We start from the raw sequence: 22,428 nt of genomic DNA, 5'->3' as shown, positions 1-22,428 counted from the left end.
TCATGTGCTACTAGAATGTATCTTATAAGCTTGGAGAAAGTGGTGGAGACAGGCCAGAGCTGTTGCAGCAGACGGTAGAGGAAGGAATGCTCATAGACACTGGCATGCTAGAGTGGATATGCCATGTAAAGGCTAAATACCCACCAGCTGGCCATGTTCCATGGAGAGCCCAGAGGGCACTGCATTTACCAACACAATAAGGAATAATGTGGTGAAGTGGCCCCAGCATCACTAAGAAACTCACTGGTGGCACACCTATGGAGACCAGGCAGAGGTAGGAGATGATGTTACAGAACAGACTCCCTCCTCGCAATGGGGATGATAAGGTCTTGAATAGATGCTTAACCATCAGAAGCAGAATGGTGCAATCATTGTAATGAAAAGCAAAACTGCAGGGACAACCAGGAAAGCATGATCCAAAGAAAGAAGGAAATTACTAATAAAATAAGACATCCCCGGGGGAAGAGAGATGGGCAACGAGCAGGGTAATGCTCAATCTATACAACCACAAGAAAGCAAGGATAGAGTATCAGAAGGCCAAGGGTAGCCATGCAGTAGCCTAATAAAGTCAGGATTCCCCTGCCAATTTCTGGACCTGGACCAGTTCTCAGACCCAGAAACTACAGACTGAAGGAGATGCCAGGTTGCCATGAGGAAGAACCCTGCCACACCATGGCCAAGTGTATATGGTCATAATCCCCCCACCCCGTTTTTCGCCAAAGGGATCTCCAGTCATTGACAAGGACAACCACATACTCAAGAAAGAAAAATACCCTTACACTGCAGTGACTTCCAAATACAGGATCTGAACTGACATTGATACTCAAGGAACTGAAATGGTATCATGCCCCCGCCTTTAAAGAAGGATACCTGGGGACCAGGCAATAAGTGATATCCCAGCTTGATGCACATCTGATTCACAGTGGGTTCACTGAGTCCCTAGACCCAACAATGGTCATTCCCACAGCCCCAAATGTATGATAGGAAGAGACATACATGGTTGTTGTTAACAACTCCTGCATTGGCTCCTTGGCCTGTGATAAGAACTATCACAGTGATAGAGGCCAAGTGAGAAGCCCCTGGCACCACCTTCCCATTCTGGCCAAGGATACTAAGTCAAAAACAATATTGCATCCCGGACAGAATGGCAGAGATCAGTGCCACCCTTAAAACCTAAAGGATGTATGGTCTCCATCCTATTCCCATCTAATTCACGCATCTGGCTCCTAAATAACAGGTGGTCCTGGAAGACGACAGCGAACACTTGCAAACTCAAGCAAGCAGTAGCCTCACTTGTAGCTGCCCGATGATGCAGTCCTTGCTAAACACAGCCCCAAGTGCAGAGTGCGCAGCCTTTGATCTGGCAAATGCATTCTTTTCCATTCCTTTCAGGAAAAGGATCAGAAAGATTTCCCACTCGTGGAAGAAGAGCAGTAGTATACATTTTCAGCCTTCCTGGGGCTCAGTTAACTCTCGTGCTGTCTATCATAATACAGTCCAAAGAGACTGGCTGGACATCCCACAGAAAATCACAGTCATCTCCTATGTCGGCGACATCACACTAATTGGATGAGCAAACAGTGGCAAGTATTTTGGAGGGCTTTGTAAGATGTGTGTGTATTTCCAAGAGTAAGATACAAACCTTATTGTAAATTCAGGATGCTGCCACACCAGCGAAGTTTTTAAGGGTCCAGTGGTCTGGGATATCCCCTCCGAAGTTAAAAAAAAAAAAAAAAAAAGCAAAGTATTGCAATCTGTACCTCCGACCACAAAGGGTAATGTCTGATAGGACTTTTCAGGTTCTGGAGGAAGTGTATGCTATCCCTAGGAATATTGCTCCCAGCCACACACCACATGATATGTAAGGCTGCCAGCCTCGAGTGGGACTTAGAGCAGGAAAACGCTCTGCCACAGACCTAGACTGTCGCGTAAGCAATTCTGCCACTTGGGTTATGACCCCGCAGACCCTATGGTACTAGAGGTATTTGTGATGGAAAAAAGATGCCACGTAGAGTTCATAACAAGCCCCAACGGAAGAGCAAGAAGGTACCATTTGCAACAGAAAAGTATACACCTTTTGTAAAATATACACCTTTATTTTTTATAAGGTGTACGCCTTTTATAAAATAGCTCCCAAAGTGCTACTGAGCCTGGTGAGAGATGAACCATCTGACCTTGAACCTCAAATGACTATGCAGCTGAGTTCCCTCAAACCTGCTAAGTCAAAGGTTGGCTGGGCCCAATAGCAACTGACCATACGATGGAAGGAGGACACCTCAGATCAGGAACAAGCAAGGTCTGAAGGTATAAGGAAGCTGCATGAGTGGGGATGTCACACTGTCATGTCACCCACCACTGGCTCCTCTCCTTCAGCTCACACCGAGGGCCTCTGGGTTGGGGGGAATCTTTTGACCAGCTGATGGAGAAGGAAAAGCCCAAGCCTGGTTCACAGACAGGCCAAAAATGGCCTGTTGTTATTCTACCGCCTTGGAAATAGTGAGCGAAAGTCTTCCCAATGGCAGAGCTCCGGGGGGCATGTCTGCTCACTCCATTTGTGCTGGAAAAGAAGTAGCCTGAGGCTAGACTCTACACGGATCCATAGGCAATGACGAGTGGCTCGGCTGTTTGGCCAGAGGCCTGGAAGGAGAAAAAGGAGAAGACTGGTGTCAGGGAGGTCTGGGGGAGGGGAACATGATAGGCATGTGAGAGTGAGTATGAACCGTAAAGATCTATGTGGCTCGTGTTAACTCCCATCAGACAGCAGCCACCATAGAAGAGGTGCTAAACGATCAAGGAGACAGAACAACTTGGCCAGTCAATGGCAGCCAGTCTCTGTAGCTGGCCACCTCAATGCCGGTAAAATGGGCTCGTGAATGGAGTAGTTATAGTGGCAGGAACGGAGGCTACTTACGGGCTACAACCAGGAGCTGCCATGGATCTAGCTACTGCCACTGCAGAATGTCCATCCTGCCAACAACAGAGACCCACAATGAGCCCTCGGTATGACAGTATTGCTTGAAAAGAACAGCCAGTCACTGGGTGACAAGTTGCCTGCGCTGGACCTCTACCACCCTGAAAGAGACAGCAAATCTTCTTGGCTGAAATCAACACATATTCTGCATATGGATTTGCCTTTCCTGTTTACAGGGTCCAGTCAGGACCACTACCCTGAGATTTGCAGTGGTCTGATATACTACATAGGATCTGGTATGAAAACATAGATCTTGACCTGATCTGAGCCCCAGATCAAGAAACCCACTTAACGGCAAAGGAGGTGCAGTGGTTGGCAAATGACCGTAGGATCCCTATCACAAACCGCACCACTCAGAAGCTACTGACCTGAAAGACGTAGCCAAGATGCTGGCTTGGAGAGGAAGGTACATCCTTCAGGATGGGAATAAACTCCAAAGCAGTGACCGCTGTGCATGGCGTTCTCAATAAAATAGATGTGTCCAGGAACCACAGATAGAAGTAGGAGTGGCCCGGTTACCATCATTAACCATAACCGAACTGGGAAATTTGGGTTTCTTCTTTCCTCAACTTTAGACTTTGTGGATCTAGAAGTTCTGATTTCCAGAGGGGCCAGGCTCCCACGAGAGGACACAGTAAAGATCCCATTAAACTTAAAATTATAGTCATCACCTGATTACTTTGGTTTTCGCATGCCAAGAGGCCACCAGGGAAGGAGATAAGTCACTCTACTGACAAGTGTAACTTCAACATTAGCAGGAAAATGTAGGGCTGCCATTATATACCGAGAGCAGAGAAAAATACATTAGGAAACCAGGTAATCAACTGAGTATCCCTTAGTATTTCCCAATTCTGGTAGCAAATGGACACAGATAGTAATTATGGCCTGGGAAGAATATGATGACCAAGGGTACAGACCCTCAATGATGAGAGTCAGGGTCACGCCAGCAGGAAAGCCACCTAGACCAGCAGAGGTGCTAACAGAGGATGAAATGAACATAGAATGGATATGAAATGAACATGAATGGACAGTAAAAATGGGAGATGATGCGATCCTGGTATAGCCTCAATACCAGCCGTAGTGGCAGGGGCTACAGTTTGGTCCCACTAACTTCCGTTTTGTCATTTTCCCTGGAAAAAGAGACCAGCCAGAACCCTGGAGGAACTGCTCCCAGAGGCGGTGAATTTACTACGTGAAGCAGGTGGTCCGAGCCGTGCAAGAGCTGGACTCTGTTGGATCCTGGGGTGAGTTGCCCAGATCCCTGCTGAGGACAGAGGCACTCCTCTCCCTCCCCGGCTGCCAGAAGTGTTGGCTGCAGGTGGTCCCTACATGAGTCCTCTCTAGGACTTGACCTTCAACAAACAGAGCTGCCTCACCCAACGTCATGACCCTTGCCTGGAGGCAGCCTTCATCCAATGACTGGACAACGAAGGGGCACAAATGCCTGGAAACTTATCTTGATGGAGGACAACTCTGAAAGACTTACCCTATTCCAGGGCTCCCTGCAGGGATCAGCTGAGAGCTCTATCCCAACTACGTCACGCTCCCACCTTTCTCTCTGCCGGCTTTTGCGTCCCTCTCTCCCGCACACGTGGTCTTCCTGACAACACTCCGCAACACACTTGTGGCTCGCAAGTCCCTATCTCCAAGTCCACTTCCTGGAAAACCAAGTCAAATGGATTCAGTGAGGAAAACTGATGCTCTCTGATTTATTCATAAATGAAATTCCATACAGCTTTTAAAAGGAATGAACTAGAATGCGGTAGATCAACAACCATGCCTAAAAAGTGTAACATATATGAACTTGTATGAAAAATAAATAAGACACTGAAAGATATGAACATGTAAAAATGCTATCCACAAGAAACAATATTATATGCTATGGATGCTGGGACAAAACTTCCGTGAAGATATTAAAACACAAATTTGGCTCCCCAAATTTATCATAGTGGCTGTTTCTGTGGAGGAGAGGAAGAAATGAATGTAAAGAGCTTCAGAAAGGACTTTAATTTTTTTAAATTTTTTTTATTATATTATGTTAGTCACCATACATTATTTTTAAGTGATATATTGAAACAGAGATGACAAAATTTTGTCATATGTTAGTTCTGGGTGGTGAACATATTTGCTGTATTGATTTATTATAGTTTTCTGTATTAAACTTTTTGCCAAGGTCTTAAAAATGCAATCAGGGTGCCTGGGTGGCTCAGTCGGTTAAGCACCCGACTCTTGGTGTCGGCTCAGGTCATGATCTCAGGGCCAGGAGATGGAGCCCCGCCTCGGGCTCTATGCTCAGTGGGGAGTCTGCCTGAGATTCTCCTGCTCCCTCTGCCCTCTCTTTCAAGTAAATAAATCTTTTTTTTTTAATGTAATATAGTATGATCAGCATTCTGAAAAGCGTGAAGGTGTGCTGTGATCACCGGGAGCCTGAAGAGAGAAGGAAACCATCAGGTGGAGTCCTAGGGACAGCATCCTAGACCCAGAAGCAACCAAGCCCAGCAAATACTCCAAGACCAAAACAGCAGGGCCATCTGGTGTGGACAGAATGGAAGGCCTGGGTAAAACAGTGGCACAGGAGGCTGAGAAGCCCAAAAGGAGGAGACCAGGCAGAGCCTTATACACACACACACACACACACACACACACACACACACACACACACACACATATCTTGGCTCTTTCTAGGCGCTGTCACCCTGATCTGGGGACTTCACAGAGAAGAATAAGTTCTAAATTGTGCAAAATGTGGCCCAGGGGTCTGTTTTTCTGGATCTGATGTCCTCTAATAAAAACCCTAAATAACGTACTCGGTCAGCATAATGAAGCACTTTGGGCCATGACCCTGGAATCAGGCCAAGCTGGGTTCACTGTCTGGCTCCACCATCAACTACCCGACTGGCCCTGAGCAAGACACTCTGCAATTTCCGAGTCTCTGGAAACTGTAGATGACAGCAGGCCTTCCTGTGGATGGGAAGACACGGCGAGGCAGTCCGCGCAGTGTGGGCAAAGCCCGGCACAGAGCAAGCTCTCCATACATGTCAGTCGCCAAGTCACCAGGGAGGACTGTCCCAGAGCCTCCTACCAGGTGTCCTTCCCAAGGAAAAGTCACTGTGCCTTGGGGATTAGTGAGGAAAGGAGCCCTTCCTAGACAATCCCCAAATTCCTCACTCCTCAAACGGGAGGGGATAAAAGAGTTCCTTAATTGGTACCACAAAGACTTTTCCACGGAGAAAGAAATAGAACTTCTAAATTAAAGGCAGATTTCTCTGCAGGAGGGGCAGCTGGCCTGGAGCCGGAGCCCAGCTGCTGAGCCATTTTCCAGGAGGGAGGCCAGGCTGGAGGGAGTAGTGTCTGCGGAGTATGTGTGCCCCACCCAGACTTGCCTGAGAGCTCCTTGTGTTTGTTATCTGATGGGCACCTTGCAGGTGGGTGGCCCTGCCAGGGTCCCCTGGCCGTATCTTCAGCTGTAGCTCAGCCTGGCTGGTTCCTTGTGATGGGGTCCCAGGGAACAAGATAGGCTAGGAGAGCCCAATCCAGCAGGCAGGCAGAGCTCTGCTCCAGAAAGCTATAACCCCCAGGGGAGCCCAGGCTCACTGGGACAGTGGGGGGAGGAGGGGCATCAGCACATCAAGGTGGGCTCCCTGTGGGAACAGGTACCAGTCTGAGATCCACTAAGAAGAGGTCTCCTGTGCATGGCTGGGCCTCCTGAATGGTCTCTGGTCTGAGAAATGACAGGAACCAAAGCCAGGTGCAGATTTCAGGAAGCCAGGGAGCCCCATGCTCGGGCTAGATGAACATGCAGCCATGCATTTACCACGCACTCGTACGTTCATTTGTCCAGAACCCCTTGGGAGCTCTGCCACATGCCTCAGGGCCTGGGACACCGTCTGGCTTCCTGAAGTTTCCAGTGAAGTGAGGCATGAAGCCTGACCTCCATGCAGGCTGCCACAGGACTGGGTCTCCCAGCCCCTCCCATCTCAAGCCACCTCTGCCCCGAGGCCTGGCAAGGGTTTACACTAGATGGACCCCGCTGATTTCAGACCAAACCCAGCTTTGCAGAGTGGAAATGCTGGGTCAAAAGTCCACCCTTGGCCCCTAATGTCATCACCGATTCAGGCAAGGATTATCAATGGATGTGTTCAAACCAGTAGGTGAATTGTCAATGCGTAACTGGACATTCACATTGTCCAAAATAAGACCCTACAGATTTCCTTCGGGCCCAGGAAATAAAAAATGGAACCAGAGAGGTGAGGCTGTCCCCACCCCAGCCCAGGAGTCAGTCTTACATGAGAAACAGTGGGACGACCAGCAATCTTGTGCCTGCCCAGTGATACCATTTGGAGCTCTCAGCTATCCCATGATCTGCTCCAGCCAGAAGATGTTTACGGGGTCCATCAAACTGCAGATTTGACTTCCAGTTCATGGGATAGAAAAGGAATAAAGGAACAAGCTAAAGGGTGACGAAAGGAAGAACCCCAGTAATCATCCTCCAGATGATTGAGACTCTCCCTCAACCAGCCACAACAAAGGGCACTGTGCTAGATGGAAGGCAATCCAACGGTCAGACCCCCAGGCACTGCAAGGTCCTGGACAATCTTCTGCTTGTACAAACTGGCTACGACACATTGCTAAGACAACGATTTCCTCACTAAATATGGACCAGTTATCAGATGATAGTTAGAAATAATGATTTACTTCATTAAGTGGGATAATGTTCTTTTAGCTCAATAGAAAATGCCCTCATCTTTTAAAGATGCACACTTGAGTAACAAAAAAAACTCCAGAATGTTCCTAGTTCCTTGCCATTGACACAATTCCAAGATGGCCTCTAAGAGTCTCATCTCCCTGGAATACATGCCCTGAGGGTGAATATGATGGAATATTACTCCTGTGATTAGGTTACATTATGTGGCAAGGGTGAAGGGATTATTCAGATGTCCCTCCCTATTCAGCTGACTTTAAATGAATCAAGGGGGAGGTTATCCTGGATGGACTTGACCGAACCAGGTGAGCCCTTTAAAAGAGGGCCTAGAGGACAGAGATGGCGGACATCAGAGAGATTGGAAGCAGCAGCAGATATATCCCTGTTGGCCTGGAAGAAGCAAACTGCCATGTTGTGGACGCCACATGGCAGGGAACAGAAGGTGCGCTCTGGTTGCTGAGGACTTCAGTCCTACAACCACAAGAAATTGAATTGTACCAACAATTCTATAAACTCAGCAGAGGACCCCCAGGTTCATATGAGACCCAGCCCTGGCAGACACCTTGCTTTCAGCCTGGTGAGACCCTGAGCAGAGGATCCCCCCAGCCCGTGCCTGGACACCTGACCCACAGAAACTGTGAGATAATAGATTTGCATTGTTCTAAGCCATTCAACTTATGGCAACTAATGATGCGTCTTTATTCATAATAGCCAAAAGCCAGAAACTGCCCAAATATCCCTCGACCCGAGAATGAATAAGCAAATTGCGATACGCTCGCACAATCAGAATCATACTCAGCAGTAGAAAAGAATGAGTCACTGGTACATATCACAGCTTGGGTGACTATCAAAACCATAATGGTGAGGAAAAGAAGCCAAATACAAAAAGACTGTAAGTCTATGTTTATATTCCGTGATTCCATTTGCACGATATTCAAGAGCAGGACAAAACTAAATCCGTGGTGATAGAAATCAGAACTACGGTTGCCTGTGTGCAGACAGAGAAGAACTCACTGGAAAGGCACATAAAGAACTTTCTGGGGCGATGAGAATGTTTTACATGTTCATCATCGTTGGGATGTGGATTACATGAATTGTGCTCATTGGTGAAAACTCATCCAGCTGTGTACTTAAAATCTGCACCTTTCATCGTATGTGAATTATTCCTCAACTTAAAAATAATGCGAATTCTACCCCCAGGTGTCTAGAGACTGGCAGACGGTTCTTTCTGGACCCGGAGGCAAGAGAGCAATGGGTGGAGGGGGTGATTCTTCATGATGTTCACACTCGTGTGTTTGCACATGCACACGTGCGTGCACACGCACGCGCGCACACACACACAGAGGTGGCGGCATTCCAGGCCGACTAAGGCTCCCCTTTGGCCTTTGCCTCGTTTAATGTGGAGAAGGCAACTGCCTCCCGGCTCCCAGGTCACTGCCCTGTGTGTCCGCCTGTCAAGATAAGAAGTCAGAGGCAGATGCTGCTAATTACCTGGTCTTTCAAGCGCCCCCACGGCCTCACATCTGGCTCCATCTCCAACATCCAGCTTGAGCCAATAAAAGCCAAATGAAATCACAAAGGGCTAATTTGGTGGTCAGCGTTCTGACAGCCCGAGCATGGGGTGCTGTGGGGGCAAGACGAGGACATGGCCGGGAGCGTGGGGCAGGACAGACGTCTCGCTGACCGTGCCGGCAGGACGGAGAGGTGAGAAGGCCACCCCTTCCTCACAGCGAGCTGCTTCTGCTCTGGCCGAGCCCAGAGCAGGTCCTGGAAGAACACGAGCTGCCCCGATCCGTTTTACTGAGCAGTCAGGGAGGAAGGGCACCGCCTTCTGTGCCAGCCGGCTGCCAGCTTGGGAGTGTTGTGCTCGGCCCGCAGGTGTGAGCCCCAGCATCCCAGCGGCCCAGCGTCTCCTGGGCACAGGCTTGTGCCTCCAGCAGGTTTGTGGGCGAGCGGGAACCTATGCCAAATGTTGCCAGGGGGAGACCTACCTGGGACAAGGCAGAATGGAAAATCACCTGGCGCTGGATAGACTTTCGGAAAGCCCTCACCCCACTGCCCTGCCACTTTGTCTGAAATTTCACCATTGAAGAGAGGCTTTTCTCGGAATTGCAAAGGCGCTGTGGTCCCCCTACTAATACGCAGGTCCTGGGAGGTGTCACCCCTTAAGTCTCATATCCTGGGAACTAACATTCTAAAGTCTCAGAGGAGAGAGGCTGGAGGCAGAGGAGAAAGGTCAGTGATCTCTCTGAATGATGGACCTCAGTCTTCCCATCTGTGCAACTAGGCCATGCAGTTGGATGACCTCCCGGGTTAAAGAGAAAAGGTGAGTCTGCCCTCCCCACTCCTTATCTCTGCCTCCTTGATCAAAGAATGCCAACGGGCAGCCCTGCAAGGCAGTCAGCCAGCAGACGTGTTTGCTTTGGCCTGCAGAGCGTTTGAAGAGAGTATGGGCCAACATTTAAAAATGGACAGATTTCACATTTTAGAAATGCCAAATGCCTTGCTTTTTTGGGGAAATGGGAAGCTCTGAGGGCACTGGCCCCACATTCCCCTCGACAGTAATCATTCCATGCTAGGGTTGGCCTCCCCATGTCCATAGGGGCACGCAGCCTTCAGTTTGCCTCAGTCTCCACCATGCCTCATTGCCCCCCTACCCCCGAGTTGACTGGGCCCTCTCCTTTATTTGCCTGACCCTTGCAGGCATCTGAGTTGGTGAGCCCATTCTGGACGGTCCTGGCTGGCAGCCCCTCATGGGACAGTAGACAGGTGACCCCGGGCCCTGCGCTCCTCACGGGCTCTGAGCGCTGTTCAGCTCCCTCTTTGGAAAAGGCAAAATAGAGCTGGGGAGCGCGGGATGCTGAGCACCCTTTGAAGGCTGTGCCGCGGGATTATTTTGCTAAACATAAAAACCCAAAAGCAGCAGGGCCACTGATGTGTTTTCGCAAATTCCAGCAAATTAAAAAAATGTGTGTGCAGAATTCAATTGGGGGCCAGAGCCCGGCTTTCATGAAAGAATAAATTGTTGGCCAAGACAAAGCAGCAGATTAACTTTTAGGGAATATGTTTCTCTCCAGGATGTGGCTCCCACAAGCAGGCTCCTGGCATCCGTGACGAGAGAGGCTGCTTCAACCTTTATCTGCAGCCGGTCGAGCCGCAGAGGCCAACGGCAAGCCTGGAGTAGGACTTAAAATGCCTCGGCCGCAAATGTCAGAGCTGTTAGATCTGTTTTTAGAAAATCACCTTTCAAGGCACTGGAAGATACTTGACACTTTGCAAGAGATTAGAAACTTTTCAGCTGACTTGGAAAAAGAGACCAAGCAGGCCTGATTCCCGTGGAAGCAGGAGGGGAACCCCAGCCGTGCCCAGGGCTAGGAAGTCTGAAGCCAGGGGCCTCCCTTTAAAGGGAAGAGCCAGCCCCCAGCATGGCCATGGCTGCCAGCTCCTTCTGCCCTTGGCATCTGGGAGGGTCCCAGGGAGTTTTCCTTTCTGCGCTCTCCGGGAGAGGAGGTGGTGCCAGCCGGGGTTAACGCAAAGTAACGACTGTGAGTTGTGGACGCCAGCATTCAGCCCGCTGAAAACAGCTCCCCACCAGCTCAGCCCAGCGGCTGGTCTGGAGGCCCAGATAGATATGCAGGACGCAGGGCGGGGCCTGGGCTGTCTGATCAGTCAGTACAGGTGACCTGGGGCAGGCTGAGAGGAGTCGTAGCAACTGTCACGACTACCCAGCTCTCCCTTCCCCAATGGTCTTGAGACTGTCCTTTCCTGTCACTCACTGTCCTCATCCTGGCCCAGACCTGCCTCTTCTTCCACTCCCATTATTTCAACTGTCTTCCAACTGGCCCCCTTCCTCTGCCTTCCTCCCCTACCCACATCATCCAAGACCAGCAGATCATTCTGAAACATTCTGTTGCTCTAAAGCCGCTTATGAAACCAACACCCTGACACCAAAACTTCCAGGCTTTCCCTGGTTATAGTCACTATTCGTCACAACTATTATTTTATTTCAGTCATGGGTTATGTTTTCTGTGGTTGAACTAATTTAATACAACCTCTTTCCTATCAGCCTTATTTTCCATCTGAGAAAGACTGAGGCTTAAAGAGATTAATTGGCTTACCTGAGGTCACAGAGAGTAAATGGGACTTGAACTTGGACCTCCTCCCTAAAACCATGCGCAGAAACTTTGGGCCATACACATGCTCCCCGTTCTCACCAAACATTGCCAGAAAAGCCACATCTTCCAAAACCATGGCAAAGATTGGCGAGGTCTCTCACATAGGCTGCACCCACACACCCCCAACGGCCCATCTCCACAATGAATGGAAATGGAGCTTTAAAAATGTAGGAGTTCAGGCACAGGAACCATGGCATGAGAGAGGTACTCTGAGAAAAAAGGATCCTGCTGGCATCGTGTGAGGACTTCATGTCAGGTCAGCCCCTTTCAGAAAGCTGCACGTGCCGCCAGAAGTCAGTAGGTGAGAATCTAGACAAGGGATCAGGGATGTGGGTTCCATCCCTATTCCTAAAACTGCATTAGCTGTTTGACATTAGGCAAGCTGCTGGGGCTTAGTTTCCATAGGTGTAAAACAGGGCTGATAGCGCTACCTGGCTTCACCAGTCAGGATAGGCGAGGTGATGCTGCAGTGACAAACAAACCCCAAATGTTGGCAGTTGGCCACAGCCAAGGTGTATTTCTTGCCTCCATTACATGTAGAATGAAGGTTGATGAAGGGCTGTGCTCTCCTAGCGTAGTCATTCCTCAAGGTCTCAAGGTGACAGAGGCAGCTCCTCAATCTATAACCTAGAACGGGCATCTCAGAACAAGGCTTCACAGTTCCCTGCAGCAAGTAAAGAGAAGGCTGGAGGGCGAAGCTTCAGCCCAATAATGACACGTGTCACTGCTGCCTAATTTCATTGAACAGAACTTGCCACAGGACCCTGCCTACCTGCACAGTTTTAGAGCCACAGTCCCACTTGCCAAGAAGTAGATAAGAAGTGGATTGGAATGAACATTAGCCACGTCCCTCACACCTGCCTCTCAGGGTGCTGTCAGCATCCAATGGGCTTCCATGGAAAAGCGACCAGGGAATCAGCCAGAGCCATGATTCTGATCCCAGTTCCAGTCCTGGTTCAGGAAGTGATCTTGGGAAAATGAAACCCCCCAGTCTCAATCTCCTCAGGTGTGGTGTGGAGATATTAGTAACTTCCTCATAGAGATATTAATAACTACCTTATCTGAGCACAGCACTGAGTCTTTGATCAATGGTTGGTGGCAAAGATGAGAGATAAATGGCCATGAGTTGACCAATTTTAAGATCATGAATTCATGGGGGATTTATTAAAATGCCCTCTTCACTTTCGTGTACACTTAAATTTTTCCATAATAAAAAAATTTTTTTTAACTTGGGAGAGGTTGGGTGATGGAACAGAAATGGAGGAGTAAGGAGCTCCAAGAATTGATCCAAGAATCAACTATTAAACTGGCAAAAACCAACAAAATCAATTCTTTGGGAACACTAGAATCTAAAAAAAGAAAAATTTACAGCAACTAGGGAAGTTCTAATGAACAAACAGACTGCTAACTTTCAAAAAGCGTGTAGCATTTTTGCTTACCTACCTATCATCCGCCATTCTCCAGCTCAGTGGCATCCATGGGGATGGCAGCCTGCCTTCCTGGGGGGCATTTCTGGGCAATGCAGATCTCGTTCTCAAAATATTGTGGTCATGCATTTTGATTTGGCTGGCAGTTCCTTGAGAGACCAGCACAGAGGCTGGCCTTTGTTTTGGCCCCTGAGGCTGGAATGGCTTTCAATGTGGAATCTGTAGAAGGCATTACACTACCTGTAGCCATTTGCCTGCCACTACCTGGGAGGACAGACAAGGCAAGCAGCAGACAGACCCGTAAGTCTGGGAAGGAAGGGACTAAAGAGGAAGACCCTTGGGGCACTATATATACTATATAGTATACTATACACTATATATTCAAAGGACTCCTATATATACCAGGGAATCTGGAGTACAATGTGCATTCCCAGGGAGAGACACACGCTCAGAAAAGATCTGAAAGGACATAGGCTTCTACCTTAGGCTGATCTTTGGGGTCTGCACAAGCAGGAGGAGAAAGCCAAGGCAGATGTGTATGGGCCTGCCTTAGCATTAGAGAAGTGCCCCAGCTTAGAACCAATCTGCAAAGAGTGAGAGAGTATTCTTCTTCTTTTCAGTTCCAGGCATTTAAGAAAATCTCTCAGGTCACTGGCTACCCTCTTGAGATAAAGGAACAGAGACTTCTGTAACCATATACAACAAGGAATACAGTCTTTGGGGAAAAAAAAATAGTTTGGAAGAGTCATTAACAAATGGACGGCTGCAGCCCCCAAAAATCAACAACAGCAAGCCGGGGAGAATCTGATGTTGAGAGTTGCCATATTATAATATTCAAAACACTCACTTGTAACAACAAAAAAATTACAAGCCATACAAAGAAACAGGAAAGTATGGCCCATTCATAAGACGAAAAAATATTGTCTGAAACTGTCCCCACGGAAGGCCCGATATTAGACTTACTTGATAAAGACTTTAAATCAACTGTCTTAAATATGCTCAATGAGTTGAAGGAAGTCGTGGACAAAGAAATAAAGGAAACCAGAAGAACAAAGTATGAATAAATAGAGAATACCAATAGATAGAAAATATACAAAAGGAATCTAATAGGAATTCTGGAGCTTAAATGAAAAGCTCACTATAAGTATTCAGTAACAGATGTGATCAGGCAGATGAAAGAATCAGCAAACTTGAAGGTAAGACAATTGAAATTTTCCAATCTGCTATGAAATGGAGTTGTGTCCCCCTCCCTGTCTTTCTCACTCTCTCTCCACATGGCACACAAAAGAGACCATGTGGGCACACAGTGAGAAGGCAGCCACCTACAAGCCAAGAGAATGAGACCTTCCTTGCTAACACCTTGGCCTCAACTGACACAGAAAAGGCATTTGCAAAATCCAACGATCATTCCCGGTAAAAACAGTCAGTAAACTAGGAATAGAACAGAACTTCTTCAAAGTGATAAAGTCTCCAAAAAACCCTGAGCTAACATAGTCAGTGGTGAAAGATTGAAAGCTTTTCTCCTAAGATTAGGAATAAGTCAAGATGCCTTTCTTTTATCTTTTTCACTTCTTTGCAACATAGTACTAGAAGTTCTAACCAGAGCAATTAGGCAAGAAAAACAACTAAAGGGCATCCAAGCTGGGAAGAAAGAAAGAAAATTATCTTTACTCACAGATGACATGATCATATAATGTAGAACACCCTAAAGAATCCACACCAAAAAAAAAAAAAAGCCTGTTAGAAGTAATAAATAAATTCAGCAAAGTTACAGAATATAAGATCCGCACACAAAAATCATCTATATCTTATATGTTAGCAATGAGCAATCCAAAAAGGGAAATTAACAAAACAATTCCATTTACAATAGCAACTGAAAAAAATAAAATACTTAGGTGTAAATTTAACCAAGGAAGTGAGAGACTTGTACACTGAAAACTACAAGATATTGCTGAAAGAGTAAAGATGACCTAAATAAATTGATTCATGAATTGGAAGACATGATGTCGTTAAGATGGCAATATACTACCCAAAGCAATCTACAGATCCAATGTACTCCCTATCAAAACCCCAACTGTGGTTTTTTTGCAGAAAGAGAAAAACCTATCCTAAAATTCATATGGAATGTCAAGGGACCCCAAATAGTCAAAACAATCTTGCCAAAGTACAAATTTGGGAGATTCACTCTTCCCGATTTCAAAAGCTAACTATAGCTACAGTCATCAAAGTGGTGTGGTATGAGCATAGGATAGACGTATAGATCAATGAATAGAATAAAGGTCCCAGAAATAAGCCCATATGTGGTCAGTTGATTTATGACAAGGCTACCGAGACCATTCAATGGGGAAAGGACAATATTTTCAACAAATTGTGCTAGGAAAACTGGAATCCACCTGCAAAGTAATGAAGTTGAACCTTTACCTTATATACAAAAGTTAATGCAAAATGGATCAAAGACCCAAATTTAAGTGTTAAAATCATTAAACTGTTAGAAAGAAACATAGGAGAAAATTTTCATGACCTTGAACTTGGTGATGGTTTCTTAAGTATAACACTAAACACACAGGCCACGAAAGAAAAAAATTGATAAAATGGACTTCACAAAAATTAAAACTTGTGTGCATCAAAAGACACAAAATAGGAGAAAATATTTGCAGGTCATATATCTGAGAAGAGAATAATGTCAAGAATATATAAAGAACTCCTACACTCAAGAACAAGAAAACGAATAAGCACATTCAAAAATAGACAAAAGATTGACACTTCTCCAAAAAAGGTCTACAAATGACCAAGAAGCACATGTAAAGATGCCCAACATCACCAGTCATTAGGAAAATGCAAATCCAAATCAAATGCCGCTACACACCCATTAGGAAGACTATTATAAGATTATATATAAGGGGCTCCTGGGTGGCTCAGTTGGTTAAGCATCTGCCTTCAGCTCAGGTCATGATCCCAGGGTCCTGGGATCAAGCCCCATTAGGGGCTCCCTGGCTTCTCCCTCTCCCTCTGCCTCCCCCCTCTGCTCGTGCTCACTTTCTCTCGCTCTGCTCTCTCTCTCAGGTAAATAAATGAAATCTTTTAAAAAATAAATATAAATAAATATATAATATATATCACACATATAAATAAATAAATGTGTGTGTGTATATATATGTATCTCACATATCATAGCAGCACTATTTATGATAGCCAAAGGGTGGAAACAACCCAAATGTCCATCAATGGATGAATGAATAAACAAATAGCGGGATGTACATACAATAGTATTCAGCCATAAAAAAGGAATACAGTACTGATACATGCTATGACATTATGAATGAAACATTTAGTTAAGCTACAGAAGGTAGGGACAGAAGGTCACTTATTGTGCGATTCCATTTATCTGAAATATCCGGAATAGGTAAAGTCATCATAGAGACAGAAAGCTGATTAGTGGTTTCCAGGGGAATGAAGAGCTCTTGCTTAAGGCTACAGAGTTTCCAGTGGGAAGATGAAAAAATTCTGCATTGGGATGGTGGTGACAGTTGTACAACATTGTGAATGTACTAAATGCTACTGAATTCACTTTCAAATGGTCAGTTGTGATGTCCACCTGAAAAGAAAAAAAAAATCAAAAAGCCAAAAAATCTAGAAGGCAGATTTCGTCATTCTTTATTTACTGATGAGACCTCTAATGCCCCAGGAAGTAACTTGTTCAAGGTCACCCTTGCCTTTCTTAGCAGCCAAGATCAAAAATCACAGCTTCTGAATCTAAAGGCAAGCCATGGTCTGCCTCGACCTCAAAGGAGGTGACAGTAAAATCAAGACGATGGGGGAGAGGTGAGACACAAGTTGTGGACTCCATATGGATTTTATAGACCTAGTGGGCTGTTTGGTTTTTTGGTTTTATTCTAAGATTTTCCAAGGGCACACTCACCTTTCCAAGGGCGCACATGTATTTCTTGCGCAGGTGCCAAAGTATTGAATGAATTTCGTAAGCCCAATCATAAACCCCGGCAACGGCTCCCAGAGAAGCTGGCAAGCCACCAGCGTGGGGGATCTTGCCCACTGTGGCAGTCACCACCCACCACATCCAGACTCCGCCACCCACGTCTCCCCCAAGTTACAGTTGCTGTGGGAGCCATAAAGTCCATATTTTATGGCACAGCCCTTTTTTCCCCCCGAATCAATCCCTGCCCCTATATTTTCACTGTTTGCGACCGTATTATTAGGGGGTTTAAAAGTTTTCATATGCACTAGAATATTTTTACTTTCAAGTCTTTTGAAGACATGTCTGAATAAACTGAAAAGTATTACAGAAAAATGGACGTCCATAAACTTCCGTCTAGCTTTCACATATTTGTTTCTCCGTATTTTTTATTTTTGCTGAACCATTTGAAAGTAAATTGCAGACAGCATGACAGTAGTACTTCTGCAAGCGTTATCAAAAAATAAAGATCCTTGGGGGGCCTGGGTGGCTCAGTCAGTTAAGCGTCTGCCTTCAGCTCAGGTCGTGATCTCAGGATCCTGCTCAGCGGGGAGCCTGCTTCTCCCTCTCCCTCTGCCTGACCCCCACTTGTTCTCTCTCTCTCTCTGAAGTAAATAAATAACACCTTTTTTAAAAAAAATAAGGATACTTTCCCACAATGCCATTATCTTGACTAATCAAATCAACAGGAATTCCCTAGCAGCATCTAATAATCAGTCGGTATTCAAATCTTCTTTGTTCCAAAAACGGCTTTTCTGGTGGTTTAAACTAGATCCCAATCAAAGACCACATCTTGCACTTGTGTCTCCTAGGTCTTCCTTAGGCTAGAACAATTCTCCCTCGGGCTTATTTCTTTTTCCCCATGACACTGACTTTGTTGAAGACGCTAGATCTTTTATCTTAAGGAATATTGCCCAATCTGTGTTTGTCTATCTGATTGTTTCCTTGTGGCATCATTTAATTTGCTCCTTTGTCCTTTATATTTACTATAAACGAGAATTAGCGCTAAAGACTTGCTTAGGAGCGGGTTCAGCAACTTTTGCAGAGATCCCTCAAAGGTGAAGCTATGGTTTCATCATGATATCCCAACATGAAGCCCAGAACAACAGAGTTCCTACGATAGTGACGCTAGATAAATCTAATTCCTGGGTAGAGGGGCAGCAGCCAAATCAGCAGCCAATAATGCAATTACATACTTCCTTTTGCAAGTAGGGTGTGGTGTCGGTACCCTGACAGTGTGCAAAATTCCAGTTCTTGGTCAACTTTTCACCTAATGCCTTCAACATCATTGATGAACCTTGCCTGAATCAATTAATTTTATTAATTTTATTAATGGTTGCAAAATGGCCATCTTCTATTTGGCTCTTTCCTCTATTTATTAGCTGATACTGTTCCATGAAGAGGAGCTTTCCCTCCTCAACTAGGGCTATTTGGCCACACCGAAACAGGAGCATAAATGGTCAAACATAGTAAGCACTCTTGATAGAGAATCCAGAACCAGAAATTGGACACCAGGAGAGGCTCAGCAGGCCCGACGCTGTTGAGGGATGGGCAGGGGGGGCTGGGTCTCCCCAAAAGCCACCAGCATCTTTCATCTGTTTGATAGATAACCACAACCCCAGGAGAGTTGGCAGATGGAACCACAGTCAAAGCGACAAAGTGTCAGAATTAGTCACCGGTTTTCCGTTCTTTTTTGTTTAATATCTCATGGATCCATTTTTCCACTCCTGGACAGTTTGGCCACAATTCAAGCTATTTCCACCACTTTTCAGGATTTGGGGAAGCTTCTGATTTCTCTAATTTCTGCTCTATACAACAGCAAAAAAATTTTTTTGAGATGTTATTTATTTATTTGTCAGAGAGAGAGAACACAAACGGGGGAGGGACAGAGAGAGAGGGAGAACCAGACTCCCCACTTAGCCGGGAGCCCAACGTGGGACTCCATCCCAGGACCCTGGGATCATGACCTGAGCCAAAGGCAGACACTTAACCAACTGAGCCACCCAGGCGCCCCAATAAGAGCAACATTTTTTAAATGCACTTGTCAGTGTTCTTGTTCCTATTTAAATTTTTTAATTTCAAAAACATTTTCAGGCACACTTGGCTGCCCCAGTGGCTTTACAATATTTTCATAAATATCTAAATTTGTCTCTGGTACTAAGTGAAATGCCCACAATGAATTTGGTCAAAATGAACATTTTCATGGATCGTTTCGGTGACACCCAATGGTGATTTTTTTTTTTAATATAATTTTCTTAAACTGATCTCGGGGTTACTCTCTGGAATCTTTTTTTCTTTTTTTGCATTTTTAAATTGTAAATGCTTTCAAATCCAATATCACTTTCTCTATATATTTAGCAATGTTCTTCACCTTTATATAACATGTTGACTTTGTATTTAAGTAGTTTTCATAAAGAAAAATAAAACAGCCAACAGTGACAAACACACAAACCATTTTTTATTGGTTATCCCTGAAAACAACACTTAAGATTTTAATTTTTTTTTTCTTTTCAAGTTTTTATTTCAATTCTAGTTAGTTACCATACAATGCAGTATTGGTTTCAGGGGCAGAATTGAGTGATTCATCACTTGCATACAATACCGATGGCCTAACATGAGAAGCGCCTTCCTTAATGCCCATCACCCATCTAGCCCATCCCCCACTCACCTCCCTCCATCAACCCTCAGTTTGTTCTCTATGGTTAAAAGTCTCTTACAGTTTGTTTCCCTCAAAGATTTTAAGTGTTATCTTAAGAGTGGAACGTGAAATAAAGAGGTGAGAAATTGTTGCGTAAATCATCTCCAATTCAGCATTCCGTTCATCCGGGGCGTGGCTGTGGCTCTCACCCTGTGTGTGTTCCTCACTGTTGGATGGCGCCATGACTCCAGTTGGACAAATCATTGTCAGAAAAGGACTGAGCCCTTCACCTGGCAGCAAAATCACCGTGATGAAAAAAAGTAGTCCAGATGTGGACTTAGCAAGGGCACGCTGCAGTGCCTAGGGGAGGCCTGCACCAGGCTTTCTGGTCACCCTTTTGGTGCCAGCTAATTTCCATGGGGTCAGAATAGGGGCTGAAGGGCTTCCCAGGTGAAAGCCAGGATCCAGGAGATTCTCTCTCTCTCTCTGTCTGGCTCGCCCTCCTCCCCAGGATCCAAACGCCCTTCCTAGTTTAAAGGAACATCCGCTATGGAATCCTGGGAGAGTCTGGGCTCCGCTCCAAAGGACTCCAATCTTCTCTTGATTCTGTGAGCGACCCAGGACTCTTCCATTCCATTCCCCTCATGCTTAAGTTTGCCGCCACCCATCTGTATTGTGGGAAACCAGAACCCAGACTGAACTGGGACCCCTAAAATATAAATCCTTCTGAAGGAAAGGAAAGTCTGATGTTATGAGCCAGACTTGGCACCTGAGCCTGCAAGTTGGGGGGAGAATAATAAATCTGGCCCTGCTGGCTCTTAGTCAAGCCCCACTGCTCCCTGCCCCCGAGCCCGTGATTGTGGCTGGCAGAGCTAAGACACCCAGGGCTCATGCAGATCTGCTGTGGGGTCCCTCTGACACAGTCTGGGGGCCATTCCTTTCCTAATTTCCCGCAGGACATGAGCAGCAGCTCCCAGATGGCAGCCTAAGGGGGCTGGAGGAGGGTGGCCCAGACCAGTACCAGACAGTGGCCTGGACGCCCATGGTACATGGACGGCAGCCACCTGAGCAGAACAGTGGGCACTTGCCTTTCATGGAGGACCCGCTGGAGGAGGAGGTGGTGGCCCCCAGGCGATGGCCCAGGAAGACTGAACTGCTAGGCACCGCGAAACAAGACTTAAGGAGAGAGGCTTTGAAGCCAGACTTCATGGACTTAAATTTAACATTGGCACTGCCATTAACCTGGTGTATCCTTGCACGGGTAACTTCCCCTTTCTGCATGTCCACTTCCTCATCTGTAAGATGGGCTGCTATTAAGTGTACCTGTCTCAAAGGGTTGTCACAGTCCTTAAATCAACCAATTCTTGAACAGTACTTGTACAGGAAGGCAGGGAGGGGAGGGAGCTCTCCAATCAGGAAGAGCCCACCAGACATGGTAGGAGCCCTCATTTGAACCCCCAGTCTGGTGAAGCTTAGAGATGTTCAGAACACCTGGAAACTCAACGGCTGTTTGCAAACCCTGATGCAATCATGGGTCTAGAGCAAACCAAACTCTCGTGCATGGGGGTGGGGCTATAAATTGTTGGGTAGCATCTAACCAGAGTTAAAGACCTGCTCCTCTAGGACCAAACTGTGCTACTCCTACATATATACCCAATAGATATTCATGTAAATGGTCACCAAAGGATGAGCACTGACAACAGAGGGGATCCAAGGTGGTCCGGACACAGCCCTCCCTCCTGCAGGGTTCAGGTCAAGCTTTGCACTTGGCACATTTGACTGAGCCTCTGCCCTTTCTGGTCCAAGTCCTTCCCCTGGCACAGACCTGGGTCCTAAGCTTCTGACTCCACAGAGGAGTTTTCCACTGTGAGCATGAGTCTGCAAACACCTGAGTGGGCGCCTAGCTAGAGATGCCCCCACCCCCGCTGGGCATAGAAGAGTCAAGTCTGCGTTCAGCTCCTTCCCCTTCTTTCCCTACATGCCCCCCCAACCTTGAGCTTCCTAGACCTCCTCTGCCAGGCCTCGCCCTCCTCCCAGAGCCCGCTTGAGAGGGACTAGAATGGAATTGGACTTGACATTGAACGGATGTGCTTTCATGTACTGGTTCTACCTTGTTCTAGTCGTGTGACCTCAGGCAAGTCATTCCATCCATCTGAGACTCAATTTCTGAAATCTGAAATCCAGAAAAGGAAGTTCTTCTCGTATCTACTTCACAGGGTTGTTGGGAGGTTGAAAGGGGCTAATACATGTAAAGAGCTTAGTACAGTGCCTGGCACACAATACACGGACTAGCAATGGTTCAGATGTCCCAAGAGCACATTAACTGAAACTGCACAGGGAAACATCTGCACCAAAAGACACAAACAGCCCAAGTTCACAGTGAAAGAAAATCATATCCAGAGAGCGAGGACAAGAGAGGCAGTCGGAGGATGAGGGCCGACAGATGGGCCCTCTTGGTTCCTGTCTTCCCTCCGAATCAATGACTTGGAGAATCCTGTTAGGAGTGCGTGGGGAGACGGGAACTCATGGGCGTTGCTTGGAGGAG

The 22,428-nt window shown here is 46.5% G+C and overlaps 1 long non-coding RNA gene across 1 annotated transcript; it reads right to left on the bottom strand.

Moving 5' to 3' along the window:
• Positions 1–2,502: 2,502 nt before the first annotated feature.
• Positions 2,503–4,593, bottom strand: LOC117795179. Its single transcript, XR_004619031.1, has 3 exons — positions 4,458–4,593; positions 2,912–2,967; positions 2,503–2,637 (listed from the first exon to the last, which is right to left on the bottom strand). It is a non-coding gene; the product is annotated as an uncharacterized LOC117795179 (long non-coding RNA).
• Between the last annotated feature and the right edge of the window lie 17,835 nt (positions 4,594–22,428).

Source organism: Ailuropoda melanoleuca, chromosome 12 (genome assembly GCF_002007445.2).
Source record: "Ailuropoda melanoleuca isolate Jingjing chromosome 12, ASM200744v2, whole genome shotgun sequence".
NCBI lineage: Eukaryota > Metazoa > Chordata > Mammalia > Carnivora > Ursidae > Ailuropoda > Ailuropoda melanoleuca.
Note: the sequence above shows the minus strand (reverse complement) of the source record. Positions and strands in the feature narration are given on the sequence as shown.